Genomic DNA, 7,500 nt, shown 5'->3' with positions numbered 1-7,500 from the left:
GTCAAAAGCATAGGTGTCATGGGGAAGTCAGAAATCTTAATTAAATAATTATAGAACTAAAATAAAGTAAATGAAATGAATCTTACTTCACTCACTACCAGTTTTATTATGGATCAGTAGCCCACGTATCAGGCAAAGAGAATATAAAGTATTGGGCTTCTAGCTTGATCAAAGCAGTGAAATATTTACAAGCACAGTGATTCGTAATAAACAGGGGCCTGACCAAAATTTATGAACGTTTGCCCATTTGCTGTTAGCTTTTTATTGACGGAATCATTTACTGAATTCATATGCTTTTCTAATTGCAGTTGTTTGTGTTTGTGCCATAAACTTTTATATGAGTAATTAGTTTGCTTAGCTGTCGTGCATTTGTGTTGCCAGCCGAAGTTACTTGTTGCCGGCTTTCTTTTTTCACTGGAGATCTTCATATTCCTTCCTGGCTGATAATTAATGATAATTAATCATTTGAGTTGTTGCAGTTCTCACTGCTCCCTTTTGTTATCCGCATTTTGATGGCGAGCTTATTTTGCTTTACTTAACCTTTTGTGATGCATTATATAACCGTGGTGTGGTTGCGTGTTTATTCATTTTGATGTTAGTATTGTTATTCTAGCTAGCTAGATTTTTCTTGTCGGTTGCAGTGTTCACAGTGGAGGATTTATATAGCTCATCCCTCAGCGCAAGCACTGGCGGATCTGACCAAAGCCCAGTGGAGTGAGTTGGCGAATTATTATAAACTTTCTATTTAATCATCATTTCGTAAACATATGATTCGGGCCTTGTCTTGAATAATTTGATAAAAAACAAATTAATTAGTAAAGAGGACATTGAATCGGTGTTTCCAGCAATTCAGGGTGATGGTAATATAATGTCCGTTGGTTAATATGAATTGGAAATAACTAAAATTAAGCTGGAGAAACTTAAGGCTGAAAATGCACGTTTGAGGCTTACTCAATATTTAGGTGATATTCCACATTTTAAACTTAATGAGGCTGTTAAATTTGTACCAAAGTTTAATAAAGTTGAGTCCAAATGTTTCTTTACATACTTCGAGTGGATTGCTCATTTTCAAAGTTGGCTAAGGGACAAATGGGTTTTGTTAACAGATAGTGCTTTCGTTGGCGGAGCACAAGAGATGTTTTCTACTATTGATGTTACCTGTGTTAAGGTTTATGAGTATGTCAAAAGGGCTGTACTGAATGTCTATAAGAAGGTCCCTAAAGCATATAGGCAAGAGTTCTGCAACTGCCGTAAGGCCAGTGAGCAATGATATATACGCCAAAAGCAACTCAAAGTGAGCTCATGTCCTAGATTATGAAAGTTTGCTCGAGATGATCATACCTTAGAACATAAAGAATTCGATGCCCTTGAAAATACGCTCTCATGTGGAGGAATGTGTACTACATCATATATCCGACATCAGCCCTGTTGCTGACCACTATGCCCTCATTAATCATTACTTTCCTCATAGGTTATCATTCAAACCAAGTGAAGGAGCTTTTTACAGGTTGCTTGAGGCTGGAGTGGAGAGTGGTAAGAAAGCAAGATTCCCAGACTCGTGGTCGTGGGACTAGCGACTCTTATGATAGGAAAGTCTTTTGTCGGTATTGTAAGAGACCTGATCATGAAATTACCTAGTGCCCCAAATTAGCAAACAAACGTTGTTCTGGCACTTGTGTAGCCTGTGTTATATATTAACATAAGGAATGAGAATACCCCAATAGTATCTCCATCTCATTTTAAAGTTAAACTTAATTCTGACCTCCCAACATTCTCAGAAATTCCTACCTTTGAGTGTATACATCATTTATTCAGACCCTTCGCATCCACAGGTATTATTAGTTCCGACCGTTCGTCCAAGTATACCCGACCAGTCAATATCCTGTGTGACTGGTTCTCTGATATCTCTGGTGCTACGAGATGAAGTGCCTTCACCAGAGTGCTGTACAGGCGAGACTGTTTTCATAAATGGTGTGAGTGTGACGGGAGCGGATGTTGTACCTTTATGCAGAGTTTACCCTGGCACAGAAGGTGGATGTACCAGATTTTCAATCTAAAATTTTCAAAGAGGGATTTTCATTAAGGGTTTCTTTGAATGTTCTGTGGGGCGAGAGTATAAGGAGACTGAAGGTATTTTAAGTACTAGTCAATCACCCATAACTAAGAGTAAATTGACTGAAGAACAAAGGGTAGATGTACAGATAAAAGAACTTTTTGATGATCTCATTGATGAATCAGAGTTGGAAGAGTACTACTTTTACCTAAAGTCTGGTGTATTAATGCATCAAGTGCTTGCCATTGCTCACGATAATATTACAGGGCATCTGGGAATTAGTAAAACGTGCAGGAAAATATTTGATCTTTTCTACCGGCCAAAGATGAGATGTAACATAAGTAAATATTGTTTTACATGTCACATCTGTCAGGTTAAAGGTAAACCAGGCGCTGGCATTCCACCATATCCACTTACTTCAATTCCAGTAATTAATTAACCTTTTAGTAAGATTGGCTGTGTCGGCCTCTTGCCTAAGACGAAACGGGGAAATCAATATCTCTTGATTATTATAGTTTCAGCCACATGGTACCCCGAGGCCATACCTCTTAAACGCTTTGGCATGACCACATAGAACGTTGTGAAGGCTCTTGTTATTTTTTTTCATTCAAGTATGACTACCATCCATGGTGCAGTCAAAACAAGGATCCAATTTTATGTCTGGCTTATTTGAGAAAGTGATAAAATTACTGGACATTCAACAGTTTAGATCGACCATCCACAGAGTCACGGAGAGATTCCACCTTACCCACAAAACAATGATTAAAGCTTAAAGTTTGGACACAGATTCTAAATTGGATGATGCTGTAGACATACTTTTATTTTCGGTTAAGGGTAGTGTGTGGGAAAGCCTTGGATATTCACCTTTTCAGCCCATTTATAGTCATGATGTAAGGGGTTCTTTAAAGGTCTTAAAAGAGTGTTGGTTGTATGAGGAAGAACGTGTTTCAGCTGCCACATATGTAGAATGCTTTAAAAATAGGTAAAAGTCTGCACTTTCTCTTGTTCATGCTTACTTAGGCAAAACACAACGTAAGATGAAAAAGTGTTATGATGAAGTAGATAAAGATAAAGTAAGGGAATTCAAGGAGGAGAATTGGGTACTGGCACTCCTCCCCATGACTTGTGCATGTGAATCTTTTGAAAATGTACCATAAAGGGATGGATAGACAGTGAAGGATGGAAATATAGATGATGCAAAGGATGTAACAGTTGTTGTGCCTTGTGACCCCGGTGATATTGGCAATTAACAAATTGCTCTAGTGATAGAACCAAATCTGAGTAACACGTACATAATAGACAATCTAGAACAAAAACTCATACCTTTCCGATCCCCAGAAAGCCAGTATTAACGTTTTTCTGCATGAGGGCCGGAGAAGGAGAAGCGGGAGTTCTTGAAAAAGGTCCGCCGATTGCTGCAGCAGGGTATAATTCGACCCAACCCCAGTCCCTGGGCATCCCCTGTGGTGCTGGTGCCAAAAGGCAAGGAAGATTACTGCTTGTGCGTGGACTACGGAAAGGTGAACAGCGATATGTAGCAGACTCGTACCCTCTTCCACATGTATACATCATAGACGATCTAGGTCAGGCAAGATACCTGTCTAAACTGGACCTGCCTTTCCTGTGTCATCTTTTGCAATTCCTTCGGAGCTGTGGGAATGGGCTGTGCTGCCCTTCGGCTTCCAGAATGCCCTTTCCACCCTCCAGTGAGCTGGTGGACGTGAGATATTACTTGGATGACCTGGTGGTGTGGAGCGAAACCTGGGAGGACCATCTGATTCGTCTTCGATCGTTGTTCCAAGCCCTGTCAGACGCCAGCCTCACCATCAACTTAAAGAAGAGCGAGTTCAGACACGCCCACGTCACTTTCCTCGGTCATGTCGTGGGTCAAGGTAACGTTCCGCCTGTTGGTGCTAAGGTCATGACCATTCTGCAGGAGGGCGTTGGTGAGATTCACTGGCAAAATCGGCTATTACCGACGCTTCTGTGAGAACTTTGCGCAAGTTTCTGCTCCATTAATTGATTTGCTAAGCACAAAACGTATTTTCAGATGGTCAGATGAGTGTAGAGCGCTTGACTGCCTCAAGAGTGTCTTAGTTAATGACCCTATATTACAAGCTCCCAACATGAAAAAGCTTTTTACGATCAGCGTAGATGTGAGCGATAATGGTATTGGCGCGGTTCTTTTTCAGCCTGATTCGACTGACTTTTTACATCGGGTGTGCTATTACTCTTATAAATCTAAGACCTATCAGTAATCGTATTCCCTGGATTCGGGATTCTGTTTGCTTTAGATAATTTTTTCGGTTGCAGTGTTCAAGGGGAGGATTTATATAGCCATCCCTCAGCGCAAGCACTGGCGGATTGACCAAAGCCCAGTGGAGTGAGTTGGCGAATTATTATAAACTTTCTATTTAATCATCATTCGTAAACATATGATTCGGGCCTTGTCTGAATTTGATAAAAAACAAATTAATTAGTAAAGAGGACATTGAATCGGTTTTCAGCAATTCAGGGTGATGGTAATATAATGTCCGTTGGTTAATATGAATTGGAAATAACTAAAATTAAGCTGGAGAAACTTAAGGCTGAAAATGCACGTTTGAGGCTTACTCAATATTTAGGTGATATTCCACATTTTAAACTTAATGAGGCTGTTAAATTTGTACCAAAGTTTAATAAAGTTGAGTCCAAATGTTTCTTTACATACTTCGAGTGGATTGCTCATTTTCAAAGTTGGCTAAGGGACAAATGGGTTTTGTTAACAGATAGTGCTTTCGCTGGCGGAGCACAAGAGATGTTTTCTACTATTGATGTTACCTGTGTTAAGGTTTATGAGTATGTCAAAAGGGCTGTACTGAATGTCTATAAGAAGGTCCCTAAAGCATATAGGCAAGAGTTCTGCAACTGCCGTAAGGCCAGTGAGCAATGATATATACGCCAAAAGCAACTCAAAGTGAGCTCATGTCCTAGATTATGAAAGTTTGCTCGAGATGATCATACCTTAGAACATAAAGAATTCGATGCCCTTGAAAATACGCTCTCATGTGGAGGAATGTGTACTACATCATATATCCGACATCAGCCCTGTTGCTGACCACTATGCCCTCATTAATCATTACTTTCCTCATAGGTTATCATTCAAACCAAGTGAAGGAGCTTTTTACAGGTTGCTTGAGGCTGGAGTGGAGAGTGGTAAGAAAGCAAGATTCCAGACTCGTGGTCGTGGGACTAGCGACTCTTGATAGGAAAGTCTTTTGTCGGTATTGTAAGAGACCTGATCATGAAATTACTAGTGCCCCAAATTAGCAAACAAACGTTGTTCTGGCACTTGTGTAGCCTGTGTTATATATTAACATAAGGAATGAGAATACCCCAATAGTATCTCCATCTCATTTTAAAGTTAAACTTAATTCTGACCTCCCAACATTCTCAGAAATTCCTACCTTTGAGTGTATACATCATTTATTCAGACCCTTCGCATCCACAGGTATTATTAGTTCCGACCGTTCGTCCGAGTATACCCGACCAGTCAATATCCTGTGTGACTGGTTCTCTGATATCTCTGGTGCTACGAGATGAAGTGCCTTCACCAGAGTGCTGTACAGGCGAGACTGTTTTCATAAATGGTGTGAGTGTGACGGGAGCGGATGTTGTACCTTTATGCAGAGTTTACCCTGGCACAGAAGGTGGATGTACCAGATTTTCAATCTAAAATTTTCAAAGAGGGATTTTCATTAAGGGTTTCTTTGAATGTTCTGTGGGGCGAGAGTATAAGGAGACTGAAGGTATTTTAAGTACTAGTCAATCACCCATAACTAAGAGTAAATTGACTGAAGAACAAAGGGTAGATGTACAGATAAAGAACTTTTGATGATCTCATTGATGAATCAGAGTTGGAAGAGTACTACTTTTACCTAAAGTCTGGTGTATTAATGCATCAAGTGCTTGCCATTGCTCACGATAATATTACAGGCATCTGGGAATTAGTAAAACGTGCAGGAAAATATTTGATCTTTTCTACCGGCCAAAGATGAGATGTAACATAAGTAAATATTGTTTTACATGTCACATCTGTCAGGTTTAAAGGTAAACCAGGCGCTGGCATTCCACCATATCCACTTACTCCAATTCCAGTAATTAATTAACCTTTTAGTAAGATTGGCTGTGTCGGCCTCTTGCCTAAGACGAAACGGGGAAATCAATATCTCTTGATTATTATAGTTTCAGCCACATGGTACCCCGAGGCCATACCTCTTAAACGCTTTGGCATGACCACATAGAACGTTGTGAAGGCTCTTGTTATTTTTTTCATTCAAGTATGACTACCATCCATGGTGCAGTCAAAACAAGGATCCAATTTTATGTCTGGCTTATTTGAGAAAGTGATAAAATTACTGGACATTCAACAGTTTAGATCGACCATCCACAGAGTCACGGAGAGATTCCACCTTACCCACAAAACAATGATTAAAGCTTAAAGTTTGGACACAGATTCTAAATGGGATGATGCTGTAGACATACTTTTATTTTCGGTTAAGGGTAGTGTGTGGGAAAGCCTTGGATATTCTCCTTTTCAGCCCATTTATAGTCATGATGTAAGGGGTTCTTTAAAGGTCTTAAAAGAGTGTTGGTTGTATGAGGAAGAACGTGTTTCAGCTGCCACATATGTAGAATGCTTTAAAAATAGGTAAAAGTCTGCACTTTCTCTTGTTCATGCTTACTTAGGCAAAACACAACGTAAGATGAAAAAGTGTTATGATGAAGTAGATAAAGATAAAGTAAGGGAATTCAAGGAGGAGAATTGGGTACTGGCACTCCTCCCCATGACTTGTGCATGTGAATCTTTTGAAAATGTACCATAAAGGGATGGATAGACAGTGAAGGATGGAAATATAGATGATGCAAAGGATGTAACAGTTGTTGTGCCTTGTGACCCCGGTGATATTGGCAATTAACAAATTGCTCTAGTGATAGAACCAAATCTGAGTAACACGTACATAATAGACAATCTAGAACAAAAACTCATACCTTTCCGATCCCCAGAAAGCCAGTATTAACGTTTTTCTGCATGAGGGCCGGAGAAGGAGAAGCGGGAGTTCTTGAAAAAGGTCCGCCGATTGCTGCAGCAGGGTATAATTCGACCCAACCCCAGTCCCTGGGCATCCCCTGTGGTGCTGGTGCCAAAAGGCAAGGAAGATTACTGCTTGTGCGTGGACTACGGAAAGGTGAACAGCGATATGTAGCAGACTCGTACCCTCTTCCACATGTATACATCATAGACGATCTAGGTCAGGCAAGTTACCTGTCTAAACTGGACCTGCCTTTCCTGTGTCATCTTTTGCAATTCCTTCGGAGCTGTGGGAATGGGCTGTGCTGCCCTTCGGCTTCCAGAATGCCCTTTCCACCCTCCAGTGAGCTGGTGGACGTGAGATATTACTTGGATG

Source organism: Penaeus monodon, chromosome 2 (genome assembly GCF_015228065.2).
Source record: "Penaeus monodon isolate SGIC_2016 chromosome 2, NSTDA_Pmon_1, whole genome shotgun sequence".
Taxonomy (NCBI): Eukaryota; Metazoa; Arthropoda; class Malacostraca; order Decapoda; family Penaeidae; genus Penaeus; species Penaeus monodon.
Note: the sequence above shows the minus strand (reverse complement) of the source record.